Genomic DNA, 16,733 nt, shown 5'->3' with positions numbered 1-16,733 from the left:
AGTGAGACTGAGTGTTCTCTGTTCAGGGCAGTTCAGTCTATCCCGTGCAAGGTCCTAACTCGGCGATAGAGAAGAGTGTCTTAGCTCCGCACATGCGCAGCTGTGGCGCGCGGTCTTGCGCGTGCGCAGCTGTGATGGCTGTTTTGTTCGCGCGTGCTATGTTGGCTGGGGGGGGGGGGGGGAATAACACACCGGGCCCAACTCCTCACGGGCAGCCGGGCCCCCGGTGTGCCCCCCCCTCTCCCAGGCCCTGCAGCCAGGCGTGCAACAACCATTGCCCCCCCCCCCCATCCGTCACTGTGTCTATAGTCGAATACACAGTTACCATAAATGACCTCACGGGCACTTTACTTTATAATAAAGACTACGGTACCAAAGATCACATTATGCTAAGGATTGGATAGACTTTCTACACAAGGACACCATTATGTGACGTTTTCCGATCAATTTTGAAACTAGCCACGAGAATTCACAAGAATATCTCTCATAGTTAATACACATTACGCAATATTGATTTTTATTATAACATGCCTGCACTCCAACGTGCATCTTTTGTACACGCCACCCTTTTAATTATCTAAATAGTATTTTAGAGATTCCAGTTATGAGAAGTAGGTGAGGCTACAGAACACGAGCATTTGACAGATTCACCATTCCAAGATGGCGCCCGTTTCCATTGCCGTAGTCCTTCGTTTTTTGTTATGTCGGGATACCGGAAGTCACCCCAAGCGACAGGGGCTGCGGGTTTGGACACAGCGGCTCCTCTGCTGCTTTGGATCCTCGGCTGGACTCTGCGGCGATAGGAAGGTGAGACCGAGATCACAGGGTTCATGTCGGTTGATAGCTTCCGGGTCATCACGCACGAGTGAGACATGAGGATGAACGTTTTGATGAATGTTTAATACCAGAATGAACGGCTCCCTGTGGGTCTCGAGGTGAGATCCGCGCTGACCATAGACCCGAGCGCCCTTCCTTCATACAGAGCAGGCGCAGCTCACTGTCAGCGTTTGCATCAAGAGTGAGGCCTTGAGAGACTTCAACAGTGTGTGGCCGGGCTCGGGTAAACACGGCTTTGAAAGGAGGTTTCTTTGAAATATCCATCACTCTGGGACTTGACAGAGATGGATTTTCAGACATTTAAAAATACCCCTTCTTTATTTACAGAAAGTTATACTGGGACGGTAGAGGTGTTTATTTCTCACCTTCATGCTTGGTACACTTGGGGCTCTAAGGTTTGGGACTTATGACCCCTAGACTAGAGCACACGACATGATTGCCATCACTCGGACCCAACCACAGACACGGGTTTTCACACTTGAAATTACCAAGGATTTTGTGCACCAGGGCTATAAGGAGGTCATTTTGCCATTGGAGTTTTATCTGGATTCGCTCTCTCCATCGTATACTTATCTTCGAATGCTTTTTTTACATGTGTCTTCTCAACAAGGTTAGGTTACTATTGTTTGTATACCCAACATAGACAACCCCCTTAGTTTATATGCACTGTGGCCATATTTAATTTACAAAAAATAATACCAATGCCTGAGAAGGATGTGACTTCTATTTAGACCATGGTTCTGTACCTTTATTTTTTACACAGCCTTGAGAAAGTCGCGGGATCACCCCCTGTAGCGACAAAACACGTGTTGGTTGTGGCCGAGAACACCAGAATAAAACGCGAACAAGACATAAAGAAAGAATTGTGTATATTCTGTGACTTATTTACTGTACTTTTTTTTAACTTAGAGGGAAACCACATCTTACTTAAATACGTGTGCTGGGGAGTTGATTTTCTCATGGGTGCAGAGGAGGTGAGGCCTGTCCAGGGGTGCAGAGGAAGTGAGGCCTATCCAGGGGATACAGGGGAGGTGAAGCTTGTACAAAGGGTGCAAAGGAGGTGAGGCATGTCCTTTTCGTGGTGGTTGCAATAAGTTATTACAAAGTCATAATTGGCGAAATACACGGACCACCTAAGTTGAACGTTCTGACAGACTTCAGAAACTGAAGATTTCGGTGATCGGTGAATACCGTCACCACATGTTTTGCTCTGACAAGGTAATGTCGCCATTCTTGGAAGACATCTTTGAAAGCGAGTAGTTCTTTTTCTGAAATAGTATCAGTTGCAATTTTCTAGAGTAATATGCCACCGGATGCAACTGTTCGGTCTCTTTGTGTCTCTCTGAAAGCACCTCTCCGATGGCCTGTTCAGAAGCATCAGTCTCCAGGTAAAACGGTTGAATAGGATGCGCATGCAGCAGAATTGGTGCAGTGGTAAAACTCTTCTTCAAGAACTGGAAAGCATCTTCTGCCTCAGCAGACGATTGAAAAGGTACTCCTTTCCGTAGCAATTTAGTAATTGGTGGTACCTTCAGGGAAAAATCTTGAATGAATCTGCGATAGAAATTTGCAAACCCGATGAAGCTCTGTATTTCTTTCACAGAGGTTGGAGGAGGCCAATTTAAGACCGCCTCAATGTTTTTAACATCCATGGTAAGACCTTCTGGAACAATTACAAATCCCAAGAAATCCACGGGTTTCACTCCAAAAGCGCATTTTTCAAGTTTTATGTAAAGCTTGCTTTCCTTCAGGCTATGCAAAACTCTTTTGACCTGTTGCTGATCTTCTTCTGATGAGGAATAATTGAAAATGTTGTCGATGTAAACGATCGTGCATTGATCAATGAACTCCTTCAGGACATCATTAATGAAGTACTGGAAGGCTGCAGGAGCGTTGCTCAAACTGTAGGGCATCACTTGGTACTCATATAATCCATACTTTGTTCTGAATGCTGTTTTCCATTCCTCTCCACTTCTCACTCAAATTAAATGGCACTCCCCATGTAAATCTAACTTCATGAAGATTTTGGCATCTTTTAGTTGATCTAGAAGAACAGAAATCAGGGGAAGAGGATAACGATTCTTTATTGTAATCTTGTTCAAGGCACGATAATCTATACACATTCTCAGAAAACCGTCACGTTGCGGAATGACAGTGAAGAAACGTCGGACTGTGATGGTCGTATGAACCCGTTTTCTAAGTATTTCTGAATGTAATCTTTAGGTTGACGGTTTTCAGCTTCAGTAAGCGCATACAAGCGCAAGGAAGGTTAGATCCAGGTTCCAAATCAAATTTTGCAGTCATACCAATGATGTGGGGGCAACTTCTTTGATTCCAATTCACTGAAAACTTCAGCAAACTATTGCTATTCTACCAGAAGACTCAGTTTGTACCTCACACACCATCATCTTTTGCTTGCATAATAAAGCTGCTAGATTTCCATCTTGCTCGTTCTGCTTTTCTCCGAAGCAATTCTCCAACCAATAACTTGGTTGTGTTCAGTTAACCAAGGCAAACCCAGGATGATTCCAAACTGCGGAGCATCGATCAAGTTAAATTGAATCTCTTCCTTCTGACGTTCAACAGAGACAAGTTCCACAACTTCTCTGTGACTGGTTATTGGGCCAGAAGATCCATTTGTACCCTGAACAGCCCTAGGCGCCTCACTTCTCTCTTTAGGTAATGCCTCAGACCAATTTTCGAGGCATATTTGAGGTCACAAAAGTTCCCCATAGCACCGGAGTCCAGCATCACAGCCACTCCTGAAATCTTATGGTCCTCGTCAGAATACGGTGTGGAGCGGAAGATTGTAGAATATTGGCCACTTGATGAGAAATTGGAGTTGTATCCTTGTTAGAAACCAGCAGCCCAACTCCTTCTACTAGTGGTGCAGAGTTTTCCTTCTTGAAGGTTTTTGGCTTCTTGGGACATTTCTTTACAAAATGTTCACTGATACCACAATAAAGCCATAGATTATTCTGTCAACGCTTTGCTTTCCCTTCTTTGGAAAGGGGTCCTCTAATAGTTCCAATTTGCATAGGTTTGACTCCATGTTCTTTATCATCAGATTTAACAACCTCTGTGCTGACCCGGTCAAAGCGTGGTACACTGGGCCGAAATTTGCATTGTCTTTCACCCCTTCTTTCCGTTTGTCGATAGTCTATCTCAAAAACGAGATCAATCAAAGCTGAAACTTCTGTAGGTCAGTACATAATATAAGTGGTCCGAGTTCGGAAATGATAGATTTACAAGTTATTCTGTATTACTCCATACAGACAAATGCCACACATTTGTTTTGCTAAACATTATTATATAGTTTTAAGAAATGAGATATGCAACTTTCAAATTCAAATTGCATTTATTTCTGCAATCGATTGTATCTGTGGTTTGTTCAAGATATTGAATCACATATTTTCAACAGTATTCAAAGTAATAGTAAATTCATTACATTTTAGGTGCTCTCAGTGAAAAGGAAGAGGGAGTGCAAGAAGGAGTGAGGGACTGGGTAAATGTGGTGTGGAATTGGCAACATCACGTTAAAATCAAAAACGCCTTTACAAACAAGATATTGTCAAAGTTCCCGAATTGCATCACACATAGGCTAGGTACATTCTTTTCTTTAAATCCTATGGTGTGTTTCAGTTGGCGTAGTCTAAGTTTCGACCCCCATGTGTTCTTAAGGGTTATTGATGCCTCATGCTGGGGTCTTCGTCAGGACAAAGGGAAGAGAGCCTATGAAATAATGTGTACGCTAAAATTAGATTACTGTGTGTTACACTGTCGGACATTAAAGAGCGCACCATGGCCCAAGATATGACGGTACAGATGTTGACCGTCATCTGATGTAGGTATCCCCTGCATTTCAGTCTTTAATGTCCGACAGTGTAACACACAGTAATCTAATTTTAACGTTCACATTATTTCATAGGCTCTCTTCCCTTTGTCCTGACGAAGACCCCAGCATGAGGCATCAATAACCCTTAAGAACACATGGGGGTCGAAACGTAGACTACGCCAACTGAAACACACCATAGGATTTAAAGAAAAGAATGTACCTAGCCTATGTGTGATGCAATTCGGGAACTTTGACAATATCTTGTTTGTAAAGGCGTTTTTGATTTTAACGTGATGTTGCCAATTCCACACCACCTTTACCCAGTCCCTCACTACTTCTTGCACTCCCTCTTCCTTTTCACTGAGAGCACCTAAAATGTAATGAATTTACAATTACTTTGAATACTGTTGAAAATATGTGATTCAATATCTTGAACAAACCACAGATACAATCGATTGCAGAAATAAATGCAATTTGAATTTGAAAGTTGCATATCTCATTTCTTAAAACTGTTTAGTAATGTTTAGCAAAACAAATGTGTGGCATTTGTCTGTATGGAGTAATACAGAATAACTTGTAAATCTATCATTTCCGAACTCGGACCACTTATATTATGTACTGATCTAATGACCCAGGTCTAGGAGTTCTAAGGGCACACCCCTTTACAACTCACACAGAAACTTCTGTAGGGCGATTTGGTATTTGTGACACAGCATCCTTTAAGTCATCTTTCAAACCCCAATAGAACAAGGCTGCCCTTTTGGCCTCTGGCCATTCAGTTTCTACAACAAGTTTGTTAAATTGGGCCAGGTAAGTTACAAGCTCTCGATTCCCTTGCCTCAACTCCAGTAATTCATTGTCCGATGATCAAAAATTCACAAAAACTCTTTCTTAAATTCCTCGAAGTTATATAAAATTGGGGAGTCTTGGGTGACATGGGGCATTGACCACAAAGCTGCGTCTCTATTGAGATACGACAAGATGGAAGCTCTACAAGATTGTGCATCTGGGAAGACAGTGGGCCGACACATGAAGTACAATGAGCACGGAGTTAAGAAATGTGGGCCTTCATTTAAAATTTGATTACCTTATTTTTTTCCCTGACTCCTATCAGCTGTTGTTGAATCTCCTTAAGAATATTTCCTAATTTTTTTTAATTGAACCCTTTAGCCATTCTGCTCAGGTGAGTATTGACGTGGGCACTTCACTCTGTTAAGGGTCATGGTTACTCACAGTGCCACACTCCCAGGAGCAGAACTATGAGATTTTCCAACTTGGGAGCAGAACTATGAGATTTTCTAATTTCCACCACTGGTTTTCCCACAGCCACCAACTGAAGAGTTTACTAGTGGCCGTGTGAACCCAGCTGGGGAAAAGGGGAATGGAACAGAGAAGAGACTGCCTGACCATCTGGCTCTTCCACTCTACTTCTTCCTTTCTGCCGTACTCCGTTTTATGCCTTTCTTACTCCCTCTCTTTCTTCAAGCAAGAGTGGAAATCGATGTAACAGAAAAGCACACATTACTAAATTTCTTCAATTCCTTCTCCACCTTCTTACTCTCTCACTCTCTCTATATATATATATATATTTCCTTACCCAGAGAGCCTATGGCTTTTGCTCCTAATCTATTCTTCAATATAAGTATTTTATTCATTGGTAACCTGCATTATAAACAACATTTTCGCACCCTTTAACTCTGTGAGTTTATTTATTCTTTTTCACTCATTCGTTCATTCACTCACTGCCTTACTTTCTTATCTTCTGAATTCTTCTTACTTCTCCCTTAGAAACCTTCTGGAGCCTCCGTCATCAACCAAGCAACGAAGAAATCAGGAACTGAAGTATTCAATGGGTAAGTATTAATTCTTCTCTTTATATTTCTTTTTTCCTATTCACTTTAAATTGGTATTTCTCTCTAGTTCTAAATTACCGAACTAACTAACCGATGCACGAAGCGCTCGAACATGCGCCTAAGCCTGGAAAAAAATTGCGCTATTTCTATCTAACTAGACTACAGAAAGAACATCACTAATCTCTAAAAAATCCATTGGTGCCTCGGTTCTAAAATCAACCGGCGCACTTCACAGCTGGTCTAGACTTGGCGTCCGTGTCCAGGAACTCAGGACTAGACCGGCAACTTCCACCGCGGTCCTCCCTGTTGGTAGTATAGGGGAGAATGCACGGTTCCGCGCTATAATCGCCTGCGACCTTTTGCGAGCGGATGATCTTTGCAATGCTGGTTCAATGGCAGATACTGCGAGACAAAGATGAGCTTTAATTACTTTTTGATGCACCCTGACACCTGTCCAGGGGGTGCAGAAGAGGCGAGGTCTGTACTGTGCTAAGGAGGAGAGACCTGTCCTGGGCTGGGGGTGCAGTGGAGGTGCGGCCTATCCAGTGTAGAAGTAAACCTCAGCTAGGCCTACCAGTGCAAGGGGTTCGCCCTTCCCTGCACAAAGTCCTCAGACCATAGGAAGAAGTTGGCACAGAAACTGGAAAATAGAAAAGTATAGTTTTTTAACCTCCGGAGGTGGTGGTACGGTCCACACAACACCCTTCAGTATTGTATGGAGTAGCACACCGAACTAAAGCACATGGCCCCTTTTATACACAAAGAGGGGGCTCAAAGAAGGCGGTACAAAACACAAGAATGAGTTTTATGTACATAGGAGGACATTTTAGAAGCTCAATCTGAGTGGGCGGAGTTAACGGTTCTCGAGACCTTCGAAAACACATTCCTATCTGGAACTAATTACTAACAGCTGCAGACTCTACTGGGCATGCGCTAAAACAGGAGATACTAAATATAGCCTGTTGCTGGGCAGATTTCGAGCGCAGTTAACAAGGAAGTAGGACAAAACACACGATGAGCACATGGCAGCATATGACAGACAAAATGGCTGCCGCGAATACAAAATAGAGTCGACTGAATTGTTACGATAGTTGCCAAATACAGCATGTCTTCTGCTAATGCTTAATCTAATCGCTGTTAAATTACAACAGACGACCCTTTCAGCATTAGCTGAAGACATTCGACTACCTGGGATAGTCTAAATATTCATCCTGTATATCAATTTTCAGCGTTTCAGCTACTTCTTTGTCTAAAATACTTTGTACTTTTATAGCTGCAGTATTTCTCCTAGCTGGTATACAGGCAGTAATGCACATAGAGCATATTATTGGACCACATTGCACACATATACAACATGTAAAGATTATTGCAATTATGATACACAGAACAGTCAATATTTTCCAGCCCCAAGCAGAAACTAGAGTCCAAAACCATCCCGCAAAAGTCCAAGTACCATTTTCTGTATGAATTTCTGAAGCAATCTTATAGAGTTTATTTATCGCATTATACACTGACGGTGTGTGATCAGGGATGAACACACAACAACTACTACCAATGATGCGACATGCACCACCTCGGTCAGCAAGCATAACATCTAGCACCATCCTGTTCTGGAGTGCTACAACCCTAGCAATTTTCAGTTCTTCAGTAATATTTCAAAGTGCTATAGCTGCCTGATTTGTAACAGCTTCCACAATCCTAGTCAATCGTCGCATTTTCCTACTATTTAATGCAGCACCTACAAAAAAGAACAGTCCTAGGGTAAAGTCCACATATTGCTGTAAAGTAGTATCTGTTTCATCTAGATCATCTGTACTTAAATGTCCTTTTATACCGATTCATAGTAATATTACTAAACAATTCAAGATCTCGATGATATGATGCAGGTGCTAAAAATACAGGGGGCAATAAAAACAATACATAACATACACCCGACCACCCAGCTGGTAGTCGGTAATACCCATAGCTGCCACATACAAAGTATGTGTTATGTGAAGCTAGGAAAGAACTACCATTTATTCCATCTATATTCAAAACGGTAATGCAGTCACTTATTCCAACAGGAATCTGTCCAACACTTTGTACACATGTTTGCTTTAGTCTTTGTAACAGAAATCACAAAGCTTTCACTTTCGGCAGAGTCTCTTGTGTTGGTGAAGACATATGGCGTTGAAATATTGTTCGGTCGGTATCCCTCCCATTCCCATTTAGTTCCATTAGCTTGAGGATACCCATCTTTGTCTTGATAACACTCTTTATTCATTCAAACGGAAAAGAAGTCCACCTACTATAGTCTTTCTGGTTGCAAACAAGAGAGTGAACCAGGCTCGACAAGAGCCATTAAGTGAGAAAGGAAGAGGTATAAAAGGTGTTCCTCCTTTCTTTTGATGAGCAGGCATCATCCCACATACCCAACAATTGGTTGCGTTTGTAGCATTATGAATATGATGCAGCATCTGAATAAAAGTGTTGAGATAAGATTGACGATGCTTCTGTTCCTGATACGGGAGCGTAAAGAAGTGCTCCTCCGGTATTGGTGTAGTGGTAACAAACAACTCACGAGCAGGAGTTGTCTTCTCAACAGACCAAGTGATTGTCGACATAATCACTAAAGCAGCAATAAACCCAATAGCACAAAAAATCTTCTTTCTCTCAATTTCAATAACAGCACTTGACAATTCTTCCAGAAACTAAAGTAGTCGTCAGAGCTCTTACCCCTGGGTAGCCGTTGATTTCTTCACCACGGGCCAAGACGGGTGTCACTACTCTAATGCATGGCTGATCCCCCCCCTTGCCAAATCGGCTCTCCGTTTCACTGACCCAAGGAATGCTCAGACAACTTTCACAGGTACTGCAAACTCCTTCCTCGCCTCAAATTATATCTCGGTGCTCCAGGGATTGTTGGATCCGGGAAGAACTCCTTCGATCCGTCAGGTGTCACGGCGTGGCCTTTCTCCGCAGTCAAAACCTCTCGATGGTCGGTCAACACAGCAGGCTCCACCAAGGCAGGAAGTACTCTCCGGCAGCGAGTACTGTGGATCCAGTTCTTCCGATTCGTGACTCGAACCGCTGTCATCGTAGCAAGTAATACTTGCTCTGGTCCGCACCACCTCGGCTCCAGACTGCTCGACCTCTCGAATGACTTCACCATGACGAAGTCAGTCGGAGTTCATGGCCTTCACCTGTAGATCTATCCGGAAGTGCTTCTCAAACCTGTTAATAAATAGAAACCAAGCGATCAGTTAATTGTGCCAAATAGTCATTCATTAAGACACAAGGTACGTCATATACAGAACTTGGGTTAGGAACTCCCGAGATATTCATTGGTCTCCCGAACACAATCTCGTAGGGAGTGAGACCTGTCCGGGAATGCGGCACTGATCTAATAGACAACAATGCCAGTGGCAACGCATCTGGCCAAGTCAAAGAAGTAGAAGTCTGTATTTTCGCTAATTTCAACTTCAGAGTAGCATTGTATCTTTCCACTAATCCTGCTGATTGCGGGTGGAACACCGCATGGAACTTCTGTTTGATCCCTAATCCTTTCAGGACATACTTGATAACATTCCCTATAAAGTGAGGTCCGTTATCACTTCACAAAAGTCTACAAACACCATATCTAGGAAAGAATTCCTTCAAAAGCACCTTTGCCGTAGTAATAGCAGTGTTGTCCTTTGTGGGGTACGCCTCAATCCACTTACTAAAGGCACATACCACCACCAAGACATACTTCAGATTATTGCAGCGTTCAAGCTGAATATAACCCATTTGCAAAAAAAAAGGTGCAGTTGGTGTAGCAAACCCTCCTGCAGGAGTTCGTGTCCCTTTTCCAGGATTAAATTGCATACAAATCATACATGATTGTACTACTCTCTTAGCTGTGCTAGCAATTTCTGGATGCTCCCAAACTTGCGTAAGCAATTTCACTATTGCTGAAGCTCCAACATGTGCCATCTGAACCATAGGTTGTACAAAAGCTATGGGCAGCTCCCATTTATCCATTTGCTTATTTTGCCAACAACCTTCATCATCCAACTCTCCATCTTTAGACCATTGCTCCTGTTCTTTCTCAGAAGCGGCTCTCTGTATCTTTAATACTTCTTGCCTAGCATTGTGTCACCGCTCAGCTTGCGACTTCACTTCATACATGGAAGTAGTGCTAGGCTGCATCGCAGTCTCACGTGCCACTCGATCTGCAAAGGCATTTCCTTGTCCCACCTTATCTGTAACTTTCTTGTGAGCACTACATTTCACAATAGCTATTCTTTTTGGGTATGTCAACGCAGTCAAAAGGTTATACACTAATTCTCCGTGCATTATCTGCATCCCATGTGATGTCAGAAAGCCTCTTTCCTTCCAGAGCAGGCCAAAATCATGCGCCACTCCAAAAGCATAGCGGTTATCTGTATAAATGTTCACACACAAATCAGTACTAAGCTCACATGCTCGTGTCAAAGCTATTAGTTCCGCTGCTTGAGCTGACTTCTGTGGTATGCGAGCTGTCTCCACTATTGTGTGAAGTGTGGTAATTGGGTATGCGGCTGAAGTTGTACCATCAGGCAACTTCAGACAAGACCCATCAACCCACAGTTCTCCATCTACATCTCGAAGGTGCGTATCTTGTAAATCAATACGACTCTTTGTCTGTTCTTCAGTCAGGAATATACAATCATGTGTTGTGAAATGGCCACAACGTGGCCCGGGTTTAGTGTTGCACATCTCTTCAGTGTAATGTGAGGAGCTAACAGCGTCAGCTCTTATCCTGTCAGACGAGCACTAGTTAAATGCTGCGTCTTTGTTTGATTCAAAAGGGCATCAACAGCATGGGGTTCCAGCACCAACAGTTTGTGACAAAACTATCCCTTCACTCTGGCGTATTGACACAGCTATTGCCGCTACTGAGCAAAAAACATCCAGGCAACGCTCGAGCAACAGGATCAAGTACTGCTGAAAAATATGCACACGGTATTGGTGTGTCTAAAATTGCCTGAATACGATCTGATGTGAGTGCACGTCCCTCCTTAGACAAAAGGTGACCTAAATAGGTTACCTTTGGTCTACAATATTGCAATTTCTTTCATGATACTTTATGATGATGTGAAGCAAGGAAGGAAAGCAAAGACAGAGTGCATTTTTCACATTGCTCAGGGGTATCGGCTGCCAACAAGATATCATCGACATATTGTAAGAGCGCCACACCTTCAGGCAGAACAAAAGAATCTAGTTGTCATTTCAATGCTTGGCTGTAAATACTAGCACTCTGGTATAGCCTTGGGGAACTCTACAAAATCTATACGATCGATTATTTAAAGTGAAACCGAACAAATATACGATCGATTATTCAAAGTGAAACCGAACAAATATCGGCTATCAGGATGAATAGGGATCGAAAAGAAAGCGCTCTTCAAGTCTATAACAGAGAACGTACTTGCAGTTGGAGGAACTAGAGTAAGAAGTGTCGTGATGTCAGAAACCACTGGGTATTGTGGTACCACTATCTTATTCACTTCTCGCAAATCAATTATGAATCGATAAATTCTAGTGTCAGTATCTTTTTTCAAAATAGGGAGAATCGGACTGTTGCAGACAGTAAATGGCAACTACCCCAACTTCAATAAGATCCTGTACAATTTGTGTGAGTGCTTCCTCACCCTCCTGTGAAATTCTATATTGAGGCAAACGTGGTAACACAGCTCCCTCCTTTACACTAATATGCACCAGTGGAATAACCATCTGTCCCACATCAGTATCTGAAGTAGCCCTCAAAGTTTCAAGGAGGGAAGCTAATGAGTTGTCTTCTTTAACAAGGCAAGCTCTTTCCATTACAGGGTAATTATCATTCAAGAACTCACATCCTCCTTCAGGGGAACATCGTATTGTAGCTCTGAAATACTTGAGCATATCAAGACCCACAATATTATCTGGTGTATTCGGGGAAAAGCAGAAACAGACATGGAGCAATGAATTTATCAACATGAAATGCAAGTGGTTGCGACAATGGGCTAAGGGAAGGTGTTCCATCGAACCCTATCGATGTGATCGTTAAGCCAGACAGGGGAGCCCTTGGAACCAATTGTTTAGACAGAGCGCTACGAGTGACTCCTGTATCACCAGAAACTGATCAGTAGAACCCAAAACATGTGCTGTAACATAAGGACCCCTCTGATCTACTGGAACTTCAACTGATTCCATACCCCATCCTAGGCAATCCTATGCATAAGCAGAATCATGTAAATCAGGCTGCGCATAATCAGACATTTGATATTGATTACGTCTGTCAAAAGTATTGAACCCGTTCTGTATTCATGCATTAGAATCAAATCTAGCGCGATCATTCGTATTTCCCCTAGGCCCTGAATATTCCTCGTGATTTCTCATTTGTCCCCGACCACTTGTACACTGCTGTGAGCGCAATGCTGGACACTCAGCTGCCCAATGCCCAAATTTCCTACAATACGCACATTGATCAACGACCAAATTCGAGCGCAAGAACAACCATAAGAACCACGTCCAACTCTATCGTTATCCCTAGAAGGCGGACCATATACTTGGGCTAACATGACCTTTGTTTTTAACTCCTTAGACTTCTTATCCTCACTACCCTTCGCTTCTAATTCCTGACGCTCGTAATATTGAGCCATCGTCAAGAGAGATGCCGGTGAAGAGGTAGTCCAAGAGCTTTCACTAGCTTTCAAACGACTAGCCACTCCTGGTAATAAATTTGAGACATATTTATCTACAAACCAATGTCGGCCCATATCGTCCATTAGCAACTGCCCACTAAAATCATGAAAGGCTTCCTCAAAGCGCGTAAAGAAATCTGAAACCGATTCATCTACCTTCTGCTTACACGATGCTAGAACAGTCCAATCAATCTTTTTAGGGGGGACAATCGTTTTTAACTTAGGTAATATCGCGGCGGGAAGATCTAATATTAATCGACATTGGGTTTTCGCAGGTTCCCTTTCCTCGTCCTCTTGTTCTATCTCCTTCCATAATGCCCCAAAAAACTGCACGCTCATAATTTTTACTCATAGACCTCCACATATCAGGCGGTAATATGAACTCGAAAAATAAATCAATGTCAGCCAAAGTCGTAGTACAAGAGTTAATAGCACCCTGAAACTTCCTCATAGAAAGCGGCTGGATTTTTCCGCGGGTCAGGTAATGCTGCTTTAAGTGCCATTACCTCTGCCCTATTCCAGGGAGTGTATGCCCAATTATAAATAAAATAGCCTTTAGCATCAGCAGAACTCTTATCATCACTTGTACCCGTTCCTTTAGGAAGAACATATATAGGCGCTGCCTCTCGCATAGGATTCGCGTGCTCTATCATGGTCTTATCTGTTTCAAAGATAGATGATTGCTTTCCGTCAGCCGAAACCGTCCGTGCAGCTGCATCTGCTTTCATTTTCTCCTCTCGCATACGAATCGCATCAGTTCGTACTTTGAACAACCGCCTTATCTCATCAGCCACCTGGGGGAGAGTAAAAAGAGCATCACGCATTTGCTTACAATCGGCTGCTACATCATCAGGTTCTAAAATATCAGAAACTTTCCGAAACATCTCAACAACTTCTCTAGCAAACGACCCAGTAAAATATAACTGTTCCTTTTCCTGCCACCCCTCTAAGCTGTCTAAAATGTTAGAAACAGAAACAGTATCACGAAGTGTCAAAAACAACTTTATTCGACTATTGAAAATCATAAATATGATCACGAAGTGCTTGATGAGCGATCTTTCTGAGCTCGGACGCACGATCGACCTACAGCATAGAGCGAGTGACTCGTTTCTTTTGGTCTGAATCGGAATCCTCATCTTCGCCAGACGGAGCGGACGGAATGGCATACAGAGGCGGAAGACGATCTAATAACAAAAAATCATCTTGTGGTTTATTAAGGACAGGATAGGGAGGTTGCCGTACAGCATATTGGCCAGATATCTGTAATCTGCGTTCCTTCTCATGTCTCTCTTCCAATTCTTTCACTTCTTTCTTTCTCAACTCCTGTGCTTTCTCATACACACTCTTCCACTGCTCTTTCTTAATCAACGCTTGCTCACGCCTCTCTCGTTCACGTACTTCTTTCACCCACATTCGTAAACATTCAAACATATCTTGTCTGGATTTCCGCTCAAACATACACTGTTCCACGTACTCAATCTTTCGCAAATCAAATGACCCATGCATTAGCCAACGTAACTCTGGATCCGCACGAGTGTTTTTATTCCATACTGTGTTGTACATTATAGAAGAAAGACCATATTTAATATACATATCCCTATTAGGCGTCCCCTCTGGTGGAGCCGGTTGCGATTCCTCAAGTCTTAACCGGTTATCACTGCAAAAGCAGCACATCCTACGAAGTGCGCTAAAAGCAGGCATGCCAAAAATAGTGCAAAATATGCAGTATTATCATCAAAGTAGCACTTAAGGTATCTTTAATACATTGTGCCGTTCAAATCAAAATCGCAATTTGGAGAAAAGTCTCCTCATTACCTGCCTATATGGTTTGCAACGCATATATCCAATTCCAAATCATACCAATCATGACTAGTCTCCCAAATCAAATTGCCACAGCAAGCGTTCCTAAAACTACCTTGCCACTCCCAGGCTTCCAAAACCCACAGCAAGTACAGCACAACGGTTCTTACCAGGGCTCGAGTCGGGGTACCACGCAGGTGGACGGCGTCCCCCCACTTATTTTACCAGGAGCTCGATTACTGAAGCAAATGGAGCCACACACGCACTCTGGCCTCTCTGGGGCGAGATCGCGGCTCATTCAGAACGCTGCTCACGTGCTGGCTTCTCTGATGCAATCGCATCTGAGGGGTGAGCGAGGGGAGGCAATGAGTCTGATGGTGCAAGCCACCCTTCGTGACCTCACTTCCTGTTGTGACGTCAGCGTCCTCCCACTTATTTTTTTACGGCTTGTGCCCTGGTTCTTACCAATCACAGGGCGTCCAGATTCCAACTGCCAAGTTCTAAATTCGACCAAACGATCACTGCACGGCAATTCAACAGAATAGATCTCAGTCGAGGACCGTCGCCACCTGGATGGTCAGATCGGAAAGAAAGGAAAAACGCAGTGGGTGCCAAGGCTCGGGTATCTTCTGGCATGCGATCGTGTCCGCAGCGAGATTCCAATCCTTCGTCACGACCACTTCTTCGGGCATCCGAGTCGCCGATGAGCCCCACGTGTGGGGCGCCAGTTTGTAGAAGTAAACCTCATCAAGGCCTACCAGTGCAAGGGGTTCGCCCTTCTCTGCACAAAGTCCTCAGACCATAGGAAGAAGTTGGCACAGAAACTGGAAAATAGAAAAGTATAGTTTATTAACCTCCGGAGGTGGTACTACAGTCCACACAACACCCTTCAGTATTGTATGAAGTAGCACACGGAACTAAAGCACATGGCCCCTTTTATACACAAAGCGGGGGCTCAAAGAAGGCGGTACAAAACACAAGAATGAGTTTTATGTGCATATAAGGACATTTTAGAAGCACAATCGATGAGTGGGCGGAGTTAACGGTTCTCAAGACCTTCAAAAACACATTCCTATCTGGAACTAATTACTAACAGCTGCAGACTCTACTGGGCATGCGCTGAAACAGGAGATACTAAATATAGCCTGTTGCTGGGCAGATTTCGAGCACAGTTAACAAGGAAGTAGGACAAAACACACGGTGAGCACATGGCAGCATATGACAGACAAAATGGCTGCCACAAATACAAAATGGAGTCGACTGAATTGTTACGATAGTTGCCAAATACAGCTTGTCTTCTGCTAATGCTTAATCTAATCGCTGTCAAATTACAACACCAGGAGGGGTACAGAGGAAGTGAGGCCTGTCCAGGAGAGGGGGGGGGGGGGCAGAGGAGGTGAGGCCTGTCCAAGGGGTGCAGGAGAGGTAAGGCCTGTACTGTGCTGAGGGGGTGAGGTCTATCCAGGGTGTGCAGAGGAGAGGAGGTGAGGTCTATCCAGGGTGTGCAGAGGAGTTGAGGCCTATCCAGGGGGTTGCAGAGGAGATGAGGTGTATATAGGGGTGCAGTTGAAATGAGATCTGTCCAAGGGGTGCAGAGCAGGTGAGGCCTGCCCAGGTGTCTGGTGGCTCAGGTGACTAATGCGTCCATTGCAGGGGTCTGTGTTCAACCTCATATTCACAGGTTCAAATCTCGGCGGGCCCACTCAGCATTTCATACATCGGATG

At 43.6% G+C, this 16,733-nt stretch overlaps 1 protein-coding gene across 1 annotated transcript in view; it reads left to right on the top strand.

The window, feature by feature from the left end:
• Window positions 1-859: 859 nt before the first annotated feature.
• LOC144805633 (uncharacterized) overlaps window positions 860-16,733 on the top strand; it is a 90,586-nt gene continuing 74,712 nt past the window's right edge. The window contains exons 1-2 of the mRNA XM_078672153.1: window positions 860-935; window positions 6,461-6,525. The gene's annotated coding sequence lies outside the window, so the exon portion shown is untranslated. The remainder of the gene's footprint in view (window positions 936-6,460; window positions 6,526-16,733) is intronic.

This window comes from Lissotriton helveticus, assembly GCF_964261635.1.
Source record: "Lissotriton helveticus chromosome 1_1 unlocalized genomic scaffold, aLisHel1.1 SUPER_1_unloc_17, whole genome shotgun sequence".
Classification (NCBI taxonomy): Eukaryota; Metazoa; Chordata; class Amphibia; order Caudata; family Salamandridae; genus Lissotriton; species Lissotriton helveticus.
The sequence above is the reverse complement of the archived record's forward strand: the minus strand, read 5'-3'. Positions and strand labels throughout refer to the sequence as shown.